We start from the raw sequence: 24,783 nt of genomic DNA, 5'->3' as shown, positions 1-24,783 counted from the left end.
AGCAGTTAGTTTTACAGTATCGTGCAAAATACTCAGACTTTAACATTGTTTAAAGCCATTTCTACAGAGCAAGTGTTGATTTCATAAAAAAAATAAAAATAACAAATACATAACATTAAAGTAAACAAAGAAATATGAATACAATGACTAGTTAAAAATAATTATATATTTGTTTTAAAGTCAGTGTTTTGTGTGGCCTTTAAATTTGGTAGACTGTTGTGTAATTTTATCAAAGTAGTCTTGGCGTAAATTTGCTATTTCATGTTTTGCCAAAGACTTTGTCTTTTTCATCTTTTCCCTGTCCAAGTGATCCCACACAACGTTGATTATGTTGAGGTTGGGCTATGAGGTCATCTAATACTATGAGTGTTCCATCTAAAGACTTCTGCTCCAAGTACATCTTAATGGTTTTCACAGAGTGTTTGGGGTCAATATAATGATGAAAGATAAAGTTTCAGCTGTAATTAAATGGTTTCTTAGGTGGCCGGAGACCTTAGCACAGTACTCTCAGTCTAACAGGAAGATTGATAGGCTTACCAGTACAACATATAATTGTTCCCAAAAGGTTTTGTGATAAGCTGAAAATACGGCATTGGCCTATGTTGTGTCTTGCGCTACGTGGGACATCAGATCTCAATAACTGAAGTATTTAACATAACCAGTATACCTACCAAATCCTTATGATATATGCAACATCTTGTCAGAAGTGCAACATGACAGTAATATAGACATGTTTTAAAATGACTAAAATCAGTGAAGTTCAAATATATTGTTAAAATAGTAAATTTATGTTGTAGGACTATCCTGTGCAATCCAGGATATGTTGTCATTCTACCTTGGACAACAAAATGTATTTGCTTTCATGGTGGACTGAAATTAATTGTTGACCATACAATTACCTATATCATCATGAGATATACTCTATGGTTCCTTTTCAGTTGGTACAACCTGAAAAGGAATTATACAGTGCACACCTAACTCATTCACTGAACATATTTTTTAATCATGCCTTGAAAAGGTCTGGAGAAGCATCGGCTAATGGGAAACATTGCGTTCCAGGTGCTATAAATACCAGCACAACATTCACAACACTGATCCTTTTACGTCATCGTACTAAGCGGAATGATTCACGATTCTTTGATCAACCATGTAGAATGGGACATCTGTGAACGGATCAGAGAAAGTACTGTCCACTCAGAGAAAGTACCCTGTCATGTAACTTTGCAAGTACTGCTGACTATTCTTCTGCCTGTTTAGCCTGGCTAAGTGGTTGTTAGTAAATTGTTTGGAAACACAAAGTGATAAAAGGCTACCACTATGTTGAGGTGATGATGTGAGGTCCTTAGAAGGGTCAGGGAGCTTGATACATGCTGAAATGGAGGAGCTAACTTCAGGGCAGCAACTTAACCTAGTGTTGGCAGGCAACTTCCCATCTCATAATGCTCAATTTATTGACCGTGCCACAGACAAAAAAAAATAATAGTCCAGTTTTAGTGGTATTTACCATCCACCCATCCAGGCAGTGATGAAATGCAGTCTTCATCTGTTTACTGACTTTGTTGAGGAGAAAGGGAACATGGTCATAGAGTTTCAGGGATCCTACCCCATCGAGGCAGAGGGGATGGAAGACAAAGGTTTTTTGAAGCTTGCCATAATAGACGTGATTGGTGAATAACCTGACACCAAATGAGAACCAACTGGTACACCCAAACCCCTTACATCCAAATAAACTGTGTTTTTAGTGTGACAGGTAGAGGGAGCAGTTTGGTGCCTTAATTGATTACCTGATGGGGGACATTATTATTATTTTTTAAATTAATGTCACACACTGAAATACATACCGAAATATGTACAATACTGTTCAAGGTATTTGGCCAAAGCAACCAAAGATAACATACATTAAAATTCCTTTTTAAAGAAACAAAAAAATATTTTTGAAACCATTTGTTCATACAATTACAATATGCAGTAATTGTCAGTAAACCACTACATTTACCATCATATTAAATGGCTAAAAAGTCTCTCTTGCCACAATCAAAGTAAAAGTGCATGAGTCAACTGTCAGAGACTGCACAAACCTGGTGTACATCGGAGGTCAGGAAGGCAGATGTCTCTGCACTCAGAAAATAATACAAGTCACAACTAATGTTTGTAAGACAACACCTGGGTAAAGACAAAAACTACTAGAACAATGTGCTCTGGAAAAAAGAATCAAAGATGGAATTTTGGATGCAACTGTTTGAAATATATAACAATGCCTTTGAACAATGTCAGAAGAACTTCATACCAACTGTACAGCATGGAGGCGGTGGCATTATGGTTTGGGGCTGCTTTGCTGCCACAGGGCCTGACCAACTTGCCATAATTCCATAGTCAACCAATAATTCCATATTGTACCAGAGAACTGTTGAGGGGAATGTGAGGCCATTTGTCAAAAAGCTGGAGCTGAGTTGCACAGATCTTGTAACAGGACCCAAAACACACAAGCTATGCTACAACAGAAAATGGCCCAAAAATAAGGAATGTTGTGTTACAGAATGTCTGAATCAAAGCCCAGGACTCAATCTTTGATTGAAATTGCTGTGCTGGGATGTAAAACAGGCAATGCTTTCAAGAAAGCCCTTGAAAATGACACTCTTGAAAACTGCACTGTAAAAAGAGTAGGCAAATTATTCCCATTTCTAAATGAATTTGCATCAGCCAAAGCTGACAATAACAGTTATTGAAACTGGGGATGCACTTATTTTATCCACACAATGGAAATGCCTTTCCTGTCTCCTAGCCTGATCTCTCTGCTGTCCTGTCATTTAAAAACAACAACAAAAATTGTGTTACAAAATTGCATTCCACAGAAACCCCTCCTGAACTATAAGTGTTGGTAAGTGTCAAAATCCTTTTTCCTGTTCACTCTAATTTTATATCAAAACTGTATATCATTTGATTTCTTCATAGATGTAATTGAAACAAATATATAGTCAAAATAAAGTAGAACATCAGCCAGCTGACAGTGCCCATACAAAGGATATAAAAAGTTGACACACTCCTGTGAAAATGCCAGGTTTCTGTGATGTAAAAGAACGAGACAAAGATAAATCATATCAGAAATGTTTCCACTTTTAATGTGACCTATAATGTGAACAATTCAAATGAAAAACAAACTGAAATCAAAAAATAAATAAAATAAATACAATAACCTGGTTGCATAAGTGTGCACACCCTCTTATAACTGGGGATGTGGTTGTGTTCAAAATTAACCAATCACATTCATACCAGGCAATTTTGTCACAAAACCTTCAGGTGTCCGTTAGAAAGCTGAAGATGAAGAGGAAGTTCACCTTTCAGCACGACAACGGCCCAAAGCATTCATCCAAATCCACAAAGGCATGGCTTCACCAGAAGAAGATTAACATTTTGGAATGGCCCAGCCAGAGCCCAGACCTGAATCCAATTGATCTGAAGAGGAATGTGCACAGGAGATGTCCTCGCAATCTGACAGATTTGGAGCACTTTTACAAAGAAGAGTGGGCAAATATTGCCACATCAAGATGTGCCATGCTAATAGACTCCTACCCAAAAAGACTGAGTGCTGTAATAAAATCAAAAGGTGCTTCAACAAAGTATTAGTTTAAGGGTCTGCACACTTATGCAACCAGGTTATTGTGAGTTTTTCTTTTTTTAATTTTTCCCCTTCAAATATTTCAGTTTGTTTTCCAATTGAATTGTTCACGTTATAGGTCACATTAATGGTGGAAAAAGTTCTGACATGATTTATCTTTGTCTCATTTTTCTACATCACAAGAACCTGGGTGTGGAGATTTTTATATCCACTGTATGTGCCGTGACTGGTTCTGTTTGTTATAGATCAGCCTGATGTAGTTGATCCACTATCTAAGATACAGGTACACATAGACAAAGACACTCACGGCACCAGTAAATCCTGTGAAACCTTAGAACAACCAGTAACAAATATTTGGTGCAGGTATCAATCTGCAGGTCAAGGAACGTGGAATTTGCGAAGGGAGAGGTAAAATACTCTTAAGCATCTCTGTCCGAACATGGATTACTTCTCATGAACTCAATCCCTTTAAGCTTTGTCACAAACCCGCCAAAGTATTAACCTGATTCAGCTGCAACAATCCATAATGACAACTTAAACCATTTTGCGCACAGTAGCAGAATAAACGTATTAAAGTTTGTGAAGGTGTTGCTGAACTTGGCACGAGCCTATATCTTCACTTCTTCTGGGGCTTTTGAAGCTTATTTCAAAAAAAAAAAATCCTATGAAAATACCACCTTTTCGATGAAACTGAATGTCCATATTAGGTACTAAATGCCTGCTATAAATACTTTATATTAATAATTTTCACATGACAAGTATTAATTACATACCAAATAACTGCCAGACTCGTCTAAAGAAAAACAACATAGACACTAGGCTATCTTCTTTAGTGTGTATTATGCCTGTAAATAGACAGATTGCAATCCTAATATGTCATTAAGACATACCTGTAATGTTGCAGCCAAATGTGACTCTAGCCTGTGTCTCCAGGTGAAGACAGAGGTAGTCTGACAGTGTCCTGTTTGTGTGTCTTCCAGGCAGACAAGCCTGGCTTCAAGTGTCTCTGATGCTAATTCTTCTTTTTTGCTTTCTCAGATGACTGCAACCTGTTATTTGTGAAGAACATTTTATTCAGTTTGAAGCTGAGGGGTTGGTTCAGACTGCTAAATTCTGGTCCTTAAATCTAGTTTAGCAAAGCTTCTTGGAGTTTTGGGGCTCCGTTCAAGGGAAAGTCCCCTTCTACCTTAGCTGTCCAGTATGGTAGGTTCTGTTCTGGATGGCAGTCTCATTCACAATTTATTAGAACACAGTTGACCTCACATCAATTTGACCTCAAAGGTGTTTGCTGCTGAGGGAAATCAGAAGGTCTTTGAAAGAGACAGCAAATTGTTGCATTGTGGCAGTAGATTAAGCACAATATTTAACATACATTAATTATCCATACACCACAAACCCCATAGACGCTTTATTGCTTAATTAGCTGCTTTCTACGGCCACAGAATCATACTGCTAATGTCGATGTGAATAACCTAGGTTAAGGGAGTAAGTGTAATAATTTACTTATCTGGATAAGACTTTATGCCTAAGTGAGTTTATATCATGGTAATAAAACACTAGTGTTCAATTCCACCCAGCCATCAGTCAGACAGGAGGCCCCAGTGCTACAACTACTACTTCAGGTGACAATACAGTCCACTTCAAATCTGACAAAGAGAAGGTGGAGCTGCTTCATGTGGTAAATAACAGAATGTTATGTACTGTATCTCACAAAAGTGGGTACACCCCTCACATTTTTGTAAATATTTGATTATATCTTTTCATGTGACAAAACTGAAGAAATGACACTTTGCTACAATGTAAAGTAGTGAGTGTACAGCTTGTATAACAGTGTAAATTTGCTGTCCCCTCAAAATAACACAACGCACAGCCATTAATGTCTAAACCGCTGGCAACAAAAGTGAGTACACCCCTAAGTGAAAATGTCCAAATTGGGCCCAAAATGTCAATATTTTGTGTGGCTACCATTATTTTCCAGCACTGCCTTAACCCTCTTGGGGATGGACTTCACCAAAGCTTCACAGGTTGCCACTGAAGTCCTCTTCCACTCCTCCATGACGACAACACGGAGTTGGTGGATGTTAGAGACCTTGCACTCCTCCACCTTCCGTTTGAGGATGCCCCAGAGATGCTCAATAGGGTTTAGGTCTGGAGACATGCTTGGCCAGTCCATCACCTTTACCCTCAGCTTCTTTAGCAAGGCAGTGGTTGTCTTGGAGGTGTGTTTGGGGTCATTATCATGTTGGAATACTGCCCTGCGGCCCAGTCTCCGAAAGGAGGAGATCATGCTCTGCTTCAGCATGTCACAGTACATGTTGGCATTCATGGTTCCCTCAATTAACTGTAACTTCCCAGTGCCGGCAGCACTGCAGCCCCAGACCATGACACTCCCACCACCATGCTTGACTGTAAGCAAGACACACTTGTCTTTGTACTCCTCACCAGGTTGCCAGCGGTTTAGACATTAATGGCTATGTGTTGAGTTATTTTGAGGGGACGGCAAATTTACACTGTTATACAAACTGTACACTCAATACTTTACATTGTGGCAAAGTGTCATTTCTTCAGTGTTGTCACATGAAAAGATATAATCAAATATTTGCATAAATGTGAGGGGTGTACTCACTTTTGTGAGGATACTGTATATACTGAGAGTCTATATGCGTGTGAGATTTTGAATGAAATTGACAGTACCTCACATGATACAAATTTAAACTAAGCACAGATCAGCAGTCCAAAACAGATGGTTTACATTTGGGCCTGCTTCTGCATAACCTAAAATACACAATTCTGTGTTTAACACAGTATTTAATCAACAATTACAACATGATTACACGTCATATCAAAAATATGATCTCCGCAAAATGTATATATAATTCAATCTCCTTCACTCTTCAATAATAATTGGATCCACGTGTGAATACATGTAAGGATTTAATAGTCACACATTACACACAAATGCTACAGTAGTACAGGATGTATGTAAAGACAACACAGTTCAATGCACAAATGTGCAAGATACTGTAGTTCTTAACTAAATGTTATGGAACATTTTAAAAACATACGTATTTGTAACAATCGAATAATGCAGGACAAGTTTTACACTGATGTGCGTGCATCACCTCTGCACCCCAAGGTACCACCCACTTTATCCCACTGTCGGAGTCAAAATGATGAAACATCAACACTTGAGGGTGTTAAATGAACGAACGTGTCTCTGAGAGAAGCCAAAGAGAACGCTTATCAGAGGGTGATAAAAGGAGCTGAGACTTCTTTGATTGAATGCCGGAAGACTGGATGGGAAACAGGCCTTAATCAGGAAAACAGAACCTTTTGACGAACTATAAGTGACAGCCTAAGTCCTGCCAACGGAAACTAAACTTGATAAACGGAGACTTTATCTACCCCCAAAGTTAACCCTTTTGACAAATGAGTACATAGAGATGTAGAGTGAAAATGCAAGGTGCGGCAATAATGATAGCAGGTCGTCGTGTGTGTAACCTTCCGTGCCAGTCACACTACTGTCTACATTGCTCAGATCTTAGCTCATCCTCCACTAACAGAGACCTCCTGTAGGTTTTAATAAAACGCTGCTACTGTCAGAGTCACTCTGGCAGGGTGGTTCTTGTTTAATAGTTTTTATCTAATAGTCAACTATGTCTCCAATATGATGATCGAGAGACCGTGTGTGACAAGAGAGAGCCTTATGAAACATTAGTGAAGCACTCAGCCTAAGCCCCAAAGACTGAAACGGCATTCAGTCCATTTAAATGATCTGTCTCCTAATAAAACGTTTGAGATGTGACTTCTCCATTCAAAGCTGCTTTTATCTGGTCCACAGATAGAGAACATTGAATTTAACAAAGCCATGTCCTGCTTCCAAATATATCCAATATAAAAACCACTCCAGGCCCTAATGGTTTACCTCTCCCAGTGATATTCAGCCTAAACCAAGCCTCTCTCTGGCCTCTGCTGGATTTGAGAGGGGGAAACATGAAGCGCAACAATATTGTTACTTCAACTGAGAGGAATTTTTGGGCACTAAATCAAAAGACAAACCCCAAGAGGATTGGGCCACTGGAGACTGTCAAAATCAGACAGACCAACAAACAAACATTCACACACACACACACACACCGTTCTCTCATCTACAGCTCTCTGTTACCAGCTGTCAACAGAGAAAGACAGGACCACCACTTTCCAAAGGTCCGTCTGGACATGGACAAGTTCAGGCTTTATCTCCAAGACAACACATTGACATGGCCATTCATTTCCTCAATGTACAGTACGACATCTGCAGTTATCAGCCTGCCCATTGCTCCTCAAGAGCTTCCCCTTCTTCATAATCAATGGCGACTCCTGTCAAGCTACAGCAATGTGTTTGAGCTTCTGCTGCTTTAAAATGAATGGAATAAATTAGTGGTACCAATGCATTTTATTCTACTTTGACAGTCAAAGTTAAAGTTATTCTGTGATGAGGGGCCATTGATTTTACTGACCGAAATGGTACCAATGGAAAGTTGCCAAAATATCTGACTACATTCAACATTGTAAGAATTACTTCAACATCTACATGTCTTCACTGACAGCATGTAATTCCAAAAGTGCATTTGCATTTAACCACAGAACAGTACCCATAGGCTGTACCGACCAATGTGTGAACCTGGATACTTCCAATGCAAGAACAAACAATACCATTGTCAGAAATTGTGTTTTGCACATACTAGTAAGTAAACCACTTTTTAAGCTATGAAAACCTTTCAACGCACTGCATTAGCTCACATTGCATGGTGCTATCACATTATTAATAGACAAAAGCAGTTTGTTTGGATATCATATCCCCTTGATAATTGAAACCAAATGTTTTGAAATGAAAGTTAAGCCAAGATATAGCCATATTACAGATGAAATGATTGGATGTATTCAGAGTAAATAAACAGGAGATAAGAGAGAGGGAGGTTTTTAAATGCCTTAACCCAGACCTTGCTCCCAGTCAACCTAGAAGCAAGATATCCTATATATTTTTGACATCATAGTAGATTTGTGGATCATGAGTCAATGGGAAAAACACATACAAGGACAAAAATGTATGTTGTTCTCTAGGCTCCGGTACAGAATTAGCTGCTCAACCAAATACTCCAGGCATCTACTCTCACTCTCACACTCTCACACACTCTCACACTTTCTCTCAAAGACAACATACAGTGTCTTTGAAAAGTATTCAGACCCTTTCACTTCAAGTCTATAATTTCAAGTTATTGACTTGAAATTGATAAAATAATTGGTCCACGCACACTACCTAATAATGACAAAGTGTAAAGAATAAATTTTTTGAAATCTCTGTCAATTTGTTGAGAATAGAAAGTTATCATGTACATAAGTATATAGATACTATTGAGTACGTTGTAGAAGCACGTTAATCAGCAAACACAGCTTCTATTCTTCTTGGGTCTGCATCTACCAGCTTTACACACCTGGATTTGGGCAGTATATCTATCTTTTCTCATGCTCTGCCGGATTGAAAGGGGAGCATTACTGAGATGCGTTCTTCAGTTCTCCCCACAAATGTTCAATATACACTACCGCTCAAAAGTATTAAGTCAATTAGAAATGTCCTTGTTCTTGAAAGAAAAGCAAATTATTTGTCCATTAAAATAACATCACATTGATCAGTGTACACATTGTTAATGTAGACACTGTTAATGAAGACAATGTCTACACTGACAATGTTGTCGGTGTACGCATTGTTAATGTTGTAAATGACTATAGCAGCTGGAAATGGCAGATTTTCAATGGAATATCTACATAGACGTACAGAGGCCCATCAGCAACCATCAGTACTGTGTTCCAATGGCACCTTGTGAGCAACCATTTGAGCTCCACAGCTGATGTGTTTGTCTAAGTTATCAGGACAGAGTTGCTGTTGTCATCTAAAAGATATTACCAGCATTTCACAGCATAAAGTATGGACAACACAAATATTTTATTTCTTACTCACCTCGAGATCATTCGCATTCAAGGACGTTTCTAACTTCGTTTCACCAAACACCACAGAAACAATTTCTTCTAACGTAAGAAGTCGTGGCCGCTTTGGCGCTAGCATTTTGAGTAAAGACATTAATAAAACAAAAAAATCAAATGACAACATACCCTGTACTGGTTTCTTATTAATGACAACATCCATGGCAATACAGTAACAGCCTTTTATTAGGTAGATTTTGTGAAATATTTACACAACTATTACACAACACGCTCATTCAGCGACCGCTACAGTAATTTAAAAGACGGCTGTTGACAGCATAATAAATAATTAAACATCGATTCTAGAGATCAAAATATCGATACTGTACAAGAACGAATTGCGATTTTACATTAAATCGTTGTATTGGCACAGCACTAGTTAAAAGGCTAATAAATCAAGGCCACTTGCGATTTTAGCGCCTCTGTAAACTGTTGTGCTGACTGAAGAAGCAAGATAATGGCTTTAGACTAGTTGAGTATCTGGACCATCAGCGTTTATGGGTTCGATTACAGGCTCAAAATGACTAGAAACAAATAACTTTCTTCTGAAACTGAAACTTGTTCTTAGAATAGAAGGATATCCATGTAAGAAACTGCCATGAAACTGAAGATCTCATACACTGTATTTTTGATTAATTTGATGTTATTTTAATGGACAAAATATGTGCTTTTCTTTCAAAAACAAGAACATTTCCGAGTGACCACTACCCTGTCACTCAAGTACATTCACACACTTGTCTTGAACCCACAGTTTTTCGGGTTGTTTTCGTGCCGAAAGATAAATATTTGCCCCAGTCTGAGGTCCAGTGCACTCTGGATCAGATTTCCTTCAAGGAACTCTGTATTTTGCTCAATTAATTCTTCCCTCAATCCTGACGAGCCTGCCAGTCCCTGGCGCTGAGAAGCTTCCCCATACCTTGATGCTTCCACCACCATGCTTCACCATAGGGAAGGTATTAGCCCAGGGGTTCCCGAACATTTTTGTCCGAAGACCCCATTTGGATATCTAAAAATTCTCAAGACCCCAACCATGTGAAGAAAATGTATATAATTGTTATTTTTATTTGAGGCTATGAGAGTCAATTCTAAAACATTCTCCCCCGACCCCATTTTCATATCAGGTGACCCCACATGGGGTCACGGCCCCTAGTTTTGGAACCTCTGTATTAGCCAAATGATGAGCCCTACCTTATTTCTGCAGACCTGATAGTTTCATTTTGATCTCATCAGACAGATATTTTTTTCCTTCATGCTCTCAGAGTCCTACAGGCAGCATGAAATTTGTCTTTTACAGAGAAATGGCTTCTGTCTTACCACTCTAATTGATTAAGTGCTGCTCTGAAGATCTGTTAGAATGGCCTTCTACGTCACCTCCCTGACCAAGGCCTGTCTTGCCCAGTTTTATTTTGTTTTTTTGGAGTCCAGCTCTAGGAACAGTGTGAAATTGTGTTAAGATTGATGGCAATTTGTTTTTATAAATTACAAATGTACCCTATAACATAAAAACCTGCGGAGAAAGTGAAAGGGCTTGAATATATTCCAAAGGCATTGTAAGTGTGTGTGCACATCAACATGTGTAATCATTGTTAACATCTACCATCCAATGTAATCACTGTAAAACTCTTACATACATGTGTTAACACACTGACAGCTAAATTATACATACACATACTACATTAAAATGCACAGTAGCCTATGTACACAGTACACGTCTACATATATAAACATTCCGGCATGTATACAGATTATAGAATAGGTATATTACATATTATGTGCAAACAAACATAGAGACAAAAAACAAACATGTATACCTTGCAATCTCCACTAACTTCTAGATCTGTTTTGCATGTGGAGAATCAAGCAGCTGCTTTTCATAATCAGTAATTGGATTCACTTGTGTTAATTTAGCTTACTACTGTAGCCTTCTTTCATAACTCAGAAATGTGATTATCCACCAGCCTTATGTCCAATTTCCTTTTCAGTAATGACCTACATGGGAGAGCTGAAAGCCCTCACACCCGTGTGCCTAATTTAATAACCTACCACAATAAAGTATGCAAACCACACACAATACTGAAGTCTCACAGCTTTGCATAATGTGAGCAGAGACATGACTTCGGTCCTCCATAACTGACCACAATCCTACTCATGCCACGTTTAAAACAATTGACAGCAGGGAAATGAACAAGTTATGATGTCAGTGATCTTCAGTTCGGTAAGTTAAGGCTCTAGTAGATTGTTGCTCCAGTTTCCAACTTGGATGACCACTCAAAACGATTTTCCCTAGTTGGAGTTCTTTCTTTTACCGAGTACCCTGTCGTAGCAGATATTTAGCAGTTCTCAGATGTATTGAATGTGGCCCGAATACCTGAATACATGAACACCAATACCTACTCATGACACTAGTGGAACAGCCCCTTCATACTAGCTCTAACATATTGGTAATCCATGTTTGCCATGATGTCACTCGCAGTAGTGGTAGTAGGTTCTCCTTTCCAAGTTGAAGATCAGTGACGTCATTAGTTCACTTTTCTTTTCGTAGTTTCCAGTTGTCTTGGAAGCACCAGGTTGCCATGACGTTCAACCACTATATAATACCTGTTTAAATCAACCAACAACCCAATGTACTCTCTCATATTGTCTGTTATTTAGTGACACAGAAGACATACGCCACAATAATGGTATTACCTCACACTACAGCAGCAGACCTATACGAGTCAGACACACTAGAACAAAAATAGAATAGCTGCGCCTATGACTGTATGTTTACCTCAAGAGATCTGAGATGTCGAATTGCGCGAGATTAACTGTCAAATTTCATAATGTAAAAGTGGGGAAAAAACGTCACACCAGTACCCAACTCACTGCATATTTCGTTTATATAAGCTACCGGTAAATCGCTCACTAACACTGCTCGCACGCACAGGTAGACGTTTGTTTCATTAAGCATTGTATAGTGTTTCTAGCAGAACTTAAAAGCAAAGAAATACCTGTGATAACTTGGTGGTAAGGGGGATACCTCTGTTGCATTTTACTGGAGCTTTCGGGAGTGAGGCGAGACTGCTATTGATTGCACTTCATTTTCAAAGTCCATGAAGATGTTTCTATGCGGTTCAACTGCAAGGCGCGCCGGCGCTCAACTCTCACGGAAACAACTGAGTGTCGAGTCAATCCAGGGCCCAGTTTTTCAGAACTGATCTATCCGATTTCGGAAATAGGATTAAATGCGTAGTAGACTACAATAATAAAAACACTTCAGTCGCTATTCAGGTGAGCAATTTGTGTATTTTCAATTTACTGTCTTTTCAGTCTTTTATTATATTTTGAATGTTCTACCATCACACTTAAATAATAAAAGAATAATTTAATAAATGCATTGTTTTTTAGTCATCTAGTATAATTAGCCTACCTTCTGTCTTAACCTCTGGCTGTATCTATGGGTGTTTTTCAAGCTTTCATTATTTGGTCCACTCTATTTTCTCTGTATATGAATAATGTTGAACTTGATGCTGATAACTTCCATATCCACCTTCATCCTGATGACCCGCACTTTCCTGTACTGGCCTCTCACTGAATACTGTGCTGGCCACCCAGGTATATGACTGGACTGTTCACATTTCTGAAGACTGCAATACCTGAAAAGGTGTATTTAATATCAGCTATCCACATCATACAGTTGTGCTCAAAAGTTTGCATACCCTTGGATAATTGGTAATATACACTCACCTAAACGATTATTGAGAACACCTGTTCAATTTCTCATTAATGCAATTATCTAATCAACCAATCACATGGCAGTTGCTTCAATGCATTTAGGGGTGTGGTCCTGGTCAAGACAATCTCCTGAACTCCAAACTGAATGTCAGAATGGGAAAGAAAGGTGATTTAAGCAATTTTGAGCGTGGCATGGTTGTTGGTGCCAGACGGGCCGGTCTGAGTATTTCCCAATCTGCTCAGTTACTGGGATTTTCACGCACAACCATTTCTAGGGTTTACAAAGAATGGTGTGAAAAGGGAAAAACATCCAGTATGCGGCAGTCCTGTGGGCGAAAATGCCTTGTTGATCCTAGAGGTCAGAGGAGAATGGGCCGACTGATTCAAGCTGATAGAAGAGCAACTTTGACTGAAATAACCACTCGTTACAACCAAGGTATGCATCAAAGCATTTGTGAAGCCACAACACGCACAACCTTGAGGCGGATGGGCTACAACAGTAGAAGACCCCACCGGGTAACACTCATCTCCACTACAAATAGGAAAAAGAGGCTACAATTTGCACAAGCTCACCAAAATTGGACATTTGAAGACTGGAAGAATGTTGCCTGGTCTGATGAGTCTCTATTTCTGTTGAGACATTCAGATGGTAGAGTCAGAATGTGGCGTAAACAGAATGAGAACATGGATCCATCATGCCTTGTTACCACTGTGCAGGCTGGTGGTGGTGGTGTAGTGGTGTGGGGGATGTTTTCTTGGCACACTTTAGGCCCCTTAGTGCGAATTGGGCATTGTTTAAATGCCACAGCCTACCTGAGCATTGTTTCTGACCATGTCCATCCCTTTATGACCACCATGTACCCATCCTCTGATGGCTACTTCCAGCAGGATAATGCACCATGTCACAAAGCTTGAATCATTTCAAATTGGTTTCTTGAACATGACAATGAGTTCACAGTACTGAAATGGCCCCTACAGTCACCAGATCTCAACCCAATAGAGCATCTTTGGGATGTGGTGGAACGGGAGCTTTGTGCCCTGGATGTGCATCCCACAAATCTCCATCAACTGCAAGATGCTATCCTATCAATATGGGCCAACATTTCTAAAGAATGCTTTCAGCACCTTGTTGAATCAATGCCACGTAGAATTAAGGCAGTTCTGAAGGCGAAAGGGGGTCAAACACAGTACTAGTATGGTGTTCCTAATAATCCTTTAGGTGAGTGTATGTACCATTTGTAAAGAAAACATGATTGAGCAGGCAAAACAAAAAACAAAATGTTTTGAGTTTTGTGAAAATAAATGTCTGCATACCCTTAGTTCTAAATACTGTGTACTGCCCCCTTTAGCACCAATGAGAGCATACAGTCTTTTGTAAAAGTTGTTTATTAGGCCCCAAATTTTGAAGGTGGTATATGCCCATTCATCTTGGCAAAATGCCTCCAGGTCATGCAAATTCTTTGGTCATCTTGCATGAATCTGATCTGATCGTTGGAGATCTCCCCAGAGTGGCTCGATGATATTGCGGTCAGGAGACTGTGATGGCCCATCCAGAACCTTCATCTTTTTCTACTGTAACCACTAGAAGTTCAACCTGGCCTTGTGCTAAGGGTCATTGCCGTGCTGGAATGTCCAAGCCTTGTTGACCCCTCTCCAAACATAGCACTTATGTTTGTGACCACAAAGCTCTATTTTGGTCTCCGAACTCCAAAATACAGTGTGCCAGAAGCTGTGAGGCGTGTCAAGGTGTTGTTGGGCATATTGTAACCAGGCTTTTTTGTGGCATTGGTGCAGTAAAGGCTTCTTTCTGGCAACTCGACCATGCAGCTCTTTTTTGTTCAAGTAACGACATATTGTGCTCCTTGAAACAACCACACCGTCTTTTTCCAGAGCAGCCTGTTTTTCTCCTGAGTTTACATGTGGGTTTTTCTTTGTTTCCCGAACAATTCTTCTGGCAGTTTTGGCTGAAAACTTTCTTGGTCTACTTGACCATGGCTTTGTATCAAGAGATCCCCACATTTTCCACTTCTTAAGTAATTAAACAGTACTTATTGGTATTTCATAGGCTTTGGATATCTTTTTATATCCTTTTCCCATTTAAAAAGCCACAGGTGTGGGAAATTCCCCTTTAATTGCCATTTTCACCTGTGTGTGTTATCTTGTGTCTGTAACAAGGCCAAACATTCAAGGCTATGTCAACTTTTGATCAGGGACATTTGGGTGATTTCTGTTATCATTATGATTTAAAATGGCGCCAAAAACCTATGTGATAATAAATGGCTTCATATTATAACTTTCTTTGAATAGTCCTATTTTCAAAATCAATGCCAGAATTTCACAATTTCTGCCATGGTATGCAAACTTATGAGCACAACTATATTAAAGCCAGCTGTCAGTTTATGACAGTCAATTACTTTGCACACAATCATTGGTTGATGCATGCAATGGCTGAGAACTGGAACACAACAAATTAAATTGAGAGTGAATGCATTTACACAGACATTTGTTCTATGTATTTGTCTTTTGTCCAATCACTTTAGATCTTAAGACGTCATATTTTTTTTTTGCTGATTTCATTGGTAAAAAGACCAAATAGTGAAACAAATCTACTAATAATTTTTGCATAATTAACCTTGATCCATTCTTTTTTATCAGTATTATGATATTGTGTCTCATATTTAGCCTACGTAAATGTTTTGAAATATAGATTTTCTAATTTAATTAAAATCAGATTTTCATAAATGTATTTGTAATGTAAATAACTAAAGGGGAAAATCCCACTAGAGCACAAACCTTAGAATTAAAGTTTACTTCTAAATCATAAAAATATATAAGCCTATATAAGATGGTTTGATATTTATTTTATATATGAAGAATTTAAAGAAGTAAAAAGTGATATGTGTGATCTTTGATATCTTTGCCTCATCTGTTTGGCATTTCTGTTTTAAAACTACAGCAAAAGTGCAGCAATTCCAGTGTACTGTGACACTTTGGACACAGTAATTGCAGAATATAGTTGCACTATAGTTAACTTTATTTGCAGTATGTGAAGCATAGTGCAGTTATATTGCATTCTAACTGCTGTCACACTATAATAGACTATACTCTTCAAACTGTGTCGCAGTAGCAGTTTTTGTGACCCAGTTGAAAACAAGCACTACCTTGGAGTAGAAGTTTCCTAACAGAAACATGGAAGACATGTATATTGCCCAATAGGATCTCACTAGCTTGTGTTTGTGCTTTGCCCATCTTTCCCTTGTTCTTCCGATTAATCTTCACTAATCACCCATTGGAAATGGTAGCTCGTGATTTAGTTATCAAATCTTTGTCTGCCCAGTCTACAGTTCTTTCAAACAAATATAAGACTTAAGTGGGAACATACCATGGACATGCTTGTGTTGTTTAATGTTGATCACCAGTTCTTACATTCTGAAAGTCTTTACCGTTCGAAGCTGACTCACAGTGGTTAATGTTATTGTGTTTTAGTCTGGAGGGCCAATGCTGGTTACCAGTTCCTGTCATAAAACCTGATGGAGCGGCCAAAGGAAGGATTCATCTCAAAAGGTAAACCAAACGAACGTGCTTTGGTGCTCTGACCCAAAGAGAATGGGGGTCATTGAAGGTGGCCAATAATAGCAATCTGGCTCCACCCCTGAAGTTATTCAACAAAGCCAATCAGACAAGACATTTTGCCTGGATCCCAAATGATGCGCTTTTCCTTATCCCTTCCTCTTATGCCTTCATTTGCATATCCACTTGCGCCTGATAGCTATTTGCACAAAGGTTCTAAAACTGAAGGTGTTGGGGTGACTTAAACCCTTCGGTGATCCATATCATTTCTGTGAAAAATAAATCGTAGGAGTGACTGATGATCCTGCTCATTCAAATCAGTAGTGTTTCCGGAAATTGATGGGGTTATTGGGCAGTAGGAACAGCACCATCTTGTGGTCCGAATCTGTTCATGGCAGCATGTATGATTGGCAATTAACGAAAAAAAGAAATCACAAAATTAAATACAAATGTAGCAAATTGACATTTTTGTCATTTAGCAAACATTCTTATTGAGAGTGACTTGTGGTAAGTGCAAAGGTCAGTGCTGGATAAAAGATGTATCCAAATAATAAACATAAAACATATGTAATTCAATATACTAAATAAACAATTATCTTAGATGCAGCTTCATCCTACTTGTCAAACATAAAGAGCTGATAAAACAGAACCCCAAGAATATATCATGTAATGGTCACCTTGTTTTCCGGGCTTAAATCTGAAAACCTATGGTTTGAATCGAAGAGGGTGGTCCATAACATGGAAATTAAGATTTTGAAAATACTCTGTATGGAGGAACAGATTAAGACCCTCCCAGTGTGTTTCCCAACTTAAGAAAGAGGTTGAAGCTCTATGTAGGAGTCTATCCCCTGCCTCCAGTAAACATTTATAAGCAAAAACCTGGGTTAGATTCCGGCCCACTGCAATTTATTAAGAACACTCTCTTTTCCGTCCCTACCACTTTCTCTCTGTCAATTAAAGTGTAAAATGACCACAGTCAGCCTCAGCATCACTCAGGGGAATAGCCCTCTGAGAAATGGGCCAATGAACTGGGAGGAATGGGCCAGTAGACTGGGAGCAATGGGCCAGTGGACAGGGAGCAATGGGCCAGTAAACTTGGAGAAATGGGCAAGTGAACTGTGGAAATGTGCCAGTGAACTGGGAGAAACGGGCCAGTGAACTGGGAGAAACGGGCCAGTGAACTGGGAGAAATGGGCAAGTGAACTGGGGAAAAGGGCCAGTGACCTAGGAGAAATGGGCCTGTGAACTAGGAGAAATGGGCCAGTGAACTAGGAGAAATAGGCCAGGGAACTGGGGGTATTATTGTCCTTGTGACCACTCTCTGGAGGCCTTCTTATGCCAGAAATGAAAGCTTTTCAGCTCATGTTTTGCATTTATGTTATTGGCTATCCTCAGTCTTTCAAAGCATCACCATTATTACCTTGGCTAGTCTTGCTGGGCATTAACTGAATATATACAATATTTTGATCGATGCTGGTCCATCAAAGCTTTTAAGCTCCAAACACACCCTGGTGGGCAGCATAAAAAAGTATTACTGAAGTAAACTCATTAACAGTCATTCTCATGTTAAGATAATCACTGTAGAAAATGACTTGTAGGACTGACATCATATATTAACCAACTGTTCAAATACAAGACAAGTATGTAGTCTAAACGAGTGACCCTTTTGACTGAATCGGCCAAGTGAATGAGCTAGTTGAATATAAATGCATCATCTGTAATAGTGACGTCACTGCATATTTCTCATGAGTCATAGGCTGCAGGCTAGAAGTCACGGAAAAGAGGGCGGAATTACCTTATGATGTTGTAATTTAACATAGCAAGTCACTTTTTCTAAAAATACCAGCCGAGACAGACAGAAATAGCAGCTTCTATTTTTGTTCGCTGTGTTTCTGTTGGATGCTTTTGTTGGGGGTGTGCATGCGAGCAGGCAAGAGAGAGGAGAATGTGTTGTTTTGTTCCTCATTGTTTTCCTTTGAGAAAAAAAGAAAGAAAGACTAGGAAAGAGAGCAGCTGGATCTGTTGTCAATCAAACTCACTGCAACAAACTTTCCGTAGTTTCCTAAACCAAATTGCATGAAGTTTAAAAGGGTTTCTGAGTACAAAATAAAAGGAAGCAACATATGGAATTATATACTGTGACAATTCTGGAATTCTTGTTCCTTTGTCTAATATAATTGATTAACTTACGTCGATATTACAAAAAATTATTTTCTCCAGATAACATTTCAGTTTAAAACATTTAAAGATTCGGCGAATGATTGCAGCTCTCTTCAAATGAATACTCCATGTTGAAGAAAAGCAAATTCTGTTGTGATATTACATTTTCTGACACTCAAGAATCGACTGTTTGATAAAGTAATTGAATTAGCTCCCCAGAATCTTCGGTTCCCTAATTCTGATCGTTGTGTCATGTGATTGTGATGAGTTCTATCCCCATTCATAGTAAATCTTAATTCTGCTTTCTATGGGCTGTTACAGTACTATCATCGCTATGGTGTGAAGACTTGTCCATCTGTCTCTCGCACTCTCACAGTCTTGGTCTTTCTTTCTTTCTGCGTGTCGTTATATCAAACACTTGTCTCTCTCTTGTTTTTGCTCTAGTTACATGATGTCCAAATGCTACAGTTCTTAAAGGAAGTCTGTCTAGGTTTACTTGACTTTAAAAGCAACTAGCTAAAACCATTTCCCAATGTATATTTCTGAACCAAACGCAGAGTGACACACACAGGAAATCACCCACAACACTGTGTGTCATTGATAAGTTACTGAATTCACCAATGTATTATTTTGACCTAAATTTTAGACCTAAGTCTGAAATGTCCACAAAAGTTAGCCTAACTCACTGCCTTAACGAAACACTTAGTCTCTGGTATGTACTGTACATCAAGGTGGAAATGTTATCTATGATGTAAATTAGTTTATTCAGTCATTTCCAAAAGTGAAAAGTATGAACTGAAAAATACTTTTATTTGTTTGCTAAAACAACAAATAAGCCACAGCTGTATGGCTAGATGATTAGAATAGTGTGTTTTGCCTTCACACTTCCACAGAACATCTTTTTCCCTTTCTTTAAATTTCTGTCTATAAAATAAAATCTTCAACAGTAATACTATCCCACTGTAAACTATACCCAACCTGTATAGTAATAATATCATGATTCAAATGCTTATTTAATCCAGTCTGACAAATATTGATATGAAATTTAATCACTTGGTTCAAGCATTACAACATTCAATGCGGTGCCTCAGCCAGAAGATGTTCAGAGGAAGATGTCCTGATGCCAAGTCCATGACGATCTCTTCCATGAGACCATTTGAAGACTTTTAGATTGACTTGGATATTTTGTCGAGGTCCCAGTGCCAAGAAGTTATGTTGTTCAGGTCAATCACTTTGAGGCTTGGATAGAGGGGTATTCTGCTGTGTTCAGATCAATCACCAAGTCTGGCAGGCTTTGATAGAGGGATGTGCTGCCATGTTCAGGTTAACTTTCTATAGACTGGACAGCAGTTGATATGATTTGTCTGGCTTTAGTGGTATGACCATTTCAGCTTGTTTGCTTAGGAAGAAAAGCTGATCATAATAACAGCATTAGTAATGATGAGTGATTTAGGTGGAGGTGAAACAATAGAAACCATTGTACCTACGGTAGAGTTTGACCAAACCCGTCCATGATGTCATGTTTCATGAAAGCAATAGTACAAGCCATAACATGACCTAGCAATTGGAAACAGGTTTATAGATTTGACCTGTGTGTGTGTTTTAACGTCAATACTGCATGCGTGTGTGTGCGTGTATGTGAGCATCCCTGTGTGTGTGTGTGTGTGTTCCAGCCAGTCAAGTGGCAGCCATGACTCCAATTCTGTCGTTACAATCAACGAAACCCAACCTCACAGAGATATGGCCCAGGAGAGTCTTACTGGACACATCAGTCCTGAGGGTCAGTCTACTGGCCTGCCCATCTCTCTCAACCTGCCAAGCCACCAGCCAAGTTCCATAACACACAGATCTCTGTCAATCATCAACCATGGAAGTGAATTCTGTCCAGTTGGTTCTAATTAGATCCCAGCTCCTAGGATCAGCCCAGCAGATATCCGACTTTTGAACAAATGCTGCAGACCTTCTATAAACAACCCCTCTTCGTTCTGATCAGACTGGGCCACATCAGACTCACACACACGTTTACTCAGCTATTTAAAAAAATGATTGCCCTAACCTTTTACCTGACACTAACCCTTGCCCTAACCATAACTTAACAATTGTATCTAAAGTTCACCATGCCCTAACTCCTAACCCAAAATCACAATGCCTTACTGTAACCCCAATTCTAACCCTAATTTAGTGTTTTCTCAAAATTGTGGTTATTTCCCCCAAATTCTTCTTTTGCTGATTTTTTTATCCTCATTTATATAGTTAAGAAACACACACACACCCCAGACACTAGATCCAGACCTCCCCACTGTTCATCCACACACCCTAGCCAAAACGCATACAGTGTTAACCTTTCTAACTTATAATCTTGTATTATATATTGGTTGACGTCACAGAGCAAGCATCCCTGAAGTTAAGTGTGTGTGCCAGGATAGATGTAAATACAATGTGTCACACCAAGACTGTTAAAATGCAACAATGTCAGAGCTAGCGCTATCGCACTGTCATCTTTCTGGAGCAGCGCTCAAGTGCTTCCATTTCAATATTTACTCAACATGCCATGTTGTCTCTTGCTCCCTCGCCTTCGCTCTTTCTCCTTTCCTTCTCTGTTGTTCATATTCTCTCCCTCCACGCTCCTCTTTGTCCTCTTATTTCTCTTTCTTCTCTCTACTGTCTCGAGCCTCTCTCCTCAATCTCTCCTCCTTTCTTTACATTCTTTTTTCTTACTCTCTATCTAACTCTCTCTCCTCTCCCTGTCCCACCCCCTCCCTCTCCTTTCTTTCCTCTCCTGTCATCTAATCTCCTTTCCTACCTTGCTCACTTGCTCGCTCTCTCTTGCTCTCTTACTTTTTCAATTGCTCCCCTTCAAATCAGTCCTAACAGGAATGACATGTTTCACTTTTTCATTATCAACCCAACAGCATTGAAGGCTATTATCATCTTCTTAGGTTACCCATCCAAAGCCTACAGTTATGAATCTTAATACAGTATATCCGCCTTTGAAGGCTGTATCACACAGCATACTTTAGTGAAATATCTTCATCCACTGTTGTCACACTTTGATCACTAAGGTTGTAGTGAATCAAAAATCTGTTACAAGTGCTTACTATTAAGCGAGTCAAGTAAAGGACAGCTAGGTTATGAGTCTTTCAGAAATGACATATGGTATTATTTCAAGATATTTATGTTATAAGCTCTGCTATTTCGCATATTTCTTTCTATTCCAGTGCTAATAATTTTTGGAAACTCTACCTTATTGTTGTGATAAATAACTCCTTATCACCCAGGTGAAAAGTGGTACTACATTTTCTCCATACTGGGGCTGCCTGAAGTTAAATCCATCGACTGTTAGAAGATCTAAAAGCACTGAAATTAATTCAAGTACAGAAATACTGAATTAGTCTCAGTGCCTTTTTTGATCATACTGAATTTCAAGTCATGATTTGAATTCCAATTAACGAATTGAATCCCATATCCATTTTCTCATTCAAATATTAAAACGAATGTATCGAACCCCACCTCATTCCCCCTAGCCCTCTACGAACCATCCTTATCGCGCAAACAGAACGGCGTCCTGCGATTCAGGCATGCTTCACGGTGAAATCCGTCTCTAGGCCCCGCGGAGCAGTATACTCACTATGGTTGTTCATGGGATGACCTGCTGTGGCAGCCTTGGGTGATCCTGATTCAAGGTAGGGATGTCCTAACCCTTCCTCCCCGCGTTCACATAGCAGAGGATTGTGTTCTCCCTCCCTGCCACCCTGCTACAGCCCCGTTCCGCTACTCACTCCAGTCTATTTATAATCAGCACGGTGTTGTCTGCCAGCTGGGTCCGGACTGTAACCTCCAGGATGGGGCCTCATCACACTGCTCTATTTGAGCTGGTGAGGTCATCTGACAAAGAGTGATTTCTAGAAAATCTGCTTCCACGACATCTGTTGGTTAGGGAGTTCCGGTGGGGACCGCAGCAACAATGCAAGGCATATACAGTTCAACACACAGGCAAACGAATCTGATCATTTGGATTTTATTTCTGTCCCAGTTACCGATACGCGCCATATGGTTTTGGCTGTCGGGTTCATTCTTAACGAAACATTTTCATATCGGGGTACACAAACCGAAGTATAATGGACATGTGGAGTACTCATTAAACAAATGAGTTTAAATTGAGATTTCAGATTGGGTCTGTCTTGCTCATATAACATTGACTATGGCATATGGATTGAGTTCCAATAGTTGTAAAATGGTTTTAAATCCTGCCTGAAATTTTAGATCAAGTGCTCTCATTAGCGGCAATGTATGATTTATTGTCACGAATGCTAACACACTTAAACTGGTTCTGTGAACAACATGCACAGAATAATTTTGCTAAATTCCAGACAGAAAACCATTTACTCTAACCTATTGTATAAGGACTACTCACCTGTTTTCACACAAATCCCTGTCCAATTCACACTTTTTTTTGGCAGAACTCTACACAAAACTGTTTTCGTAAAGCACAATTTTCACAATGTTATCATGTAAAAAGGGCCACCCTGGTAAGCTCATCTTTGGTTTTGGAACAATGGATGACCACAACTGAGAGGTTGAGGAAGAGGGAGATTGAGAGGAGATGGCTGAAGAAAAAGAACAATGATCTCTAAAAGAAATTTGTGACAATGTACTTGACCATGTTCTTGCAAAAACTGGGCTGAGAACATTGTTTGAGCTATGCCACTGTTGCATCAATTGTCCAGACTTTCAGTAATGAAAATAGGTTACTTACTGTAAACTCACCTGACCACTGTGCAGGCCACCCTGTTTTCTGTGTTCTGAATCCGTAAACATTTGTACGCGAAATATTTTGTTTTGTAGAACTAGGAGACACCAGTTGGTTTGGGTTGACTCTGCATGATTTCTAAATGTAATCTTGACTAGATAAATCCAGTCAAGAAGAATAAATCAAGATAATGGCATTTTTCAAGGTTTATCACCATCACCTTATACCTGTCTGAAAACAACTTTTCCTCTTTATCTTCTTGGGTGTTGGTGAATTACAGTGCAACCCCCCCCCCCATGAGTATAAAGTTTAGTTCTGTGTGAGAAGTCTGGGGTTTTGTCAATATGGTGAGAGTCAAGATCAATCAATGAAAATTCATGAAAAAAAGACTCCATACATTGAGCCACATAGTCTGGACAACTGATGAAGTCCATTAATAGTAAATGATGTAAAAAGATGTCATTAGGCTTTTATAGATATGGATGGCTCCAGAGGGACTTTCATCACTAAGCATTCATGTGTTCTTCCAGGGAAACGGAGTGACTTGTTCACTATTTCTCATCATTTATTTTTGCATACCATATAAAGTCAGATTCGGAGGGACGTGGATTGGATTTGACAAGCAGGACACAATGTTATGGGGAGCCATTTCTGTTAGATATCATAATAGACCTTAATGTGTGGCCCACTGTCTTTCACAATAAACAGGATGCGCTAATGACACAACATCAACAAAACAGAATGATTTGGTGCAAATATTCAGATAGGAACAAGAGTTGATTTACCAGTTGTTTGATTTCTCCATGTAACGTAGATGTAGCTACCTGAGGGCATCAGACAGGAGATACACAATGTGTGGCTTTTTCAGATATAATAGGGGGCCGACTACAGGTCCTACAGTAAATTCAAAGACATAAAGATGAGCGGCTGATTAGCATAACCTCAGTGTAAA

General features: G+C 39.2%; 1 protein-coding gene across 7 annotated transcripts in view; it reads right to left on the bottom strand.

The window, feature by feature from the left end:
- The window catches only part of myocd (myocardin), a 137,258-nt gene extending 114,436 nt beyond the window's left edge, over window positions 1-22,822 (bottom strand). For 6 of the 7 annotated variants that reach the window (XM_010891860.4, XM_020046678.2, XM_020046679.2 and 3 more), the window contains exon 1: window positions 22,710-22,822. The gene's annotated coding sequence lies outside the window, so the exon portion shown is untranslated. Of the gene's footprint in view, window positions 1-12,627; window positions 12,722-22,709 lie in introns of those variants that run through there. The other variant, XM_020046676.2, reaches the window with a different exon arrangement.
- Between the last annotated feature and the right edge of the window lie 1,961 nt (window positions 22,823-24,783).

Source organism: Esox lucius, chromosome 5, assembly GCF_011004845.1.
Source record: "Esox lucius isolate fEsoLuc1 chromosome 5, fEsoLuc1.pri, whole genome shotgun sequence".
In the NCBI taxonomy this organism is placed as follows: domain Eukaryota; kingdom Metazoa; phylum Chordata; class Actinopteri; order Esociformes; family Esocidae; genus Esox; species Esox lucius.
This window is presented reverse-complemented; position numbering and strand designations above follow the sequence as displayed.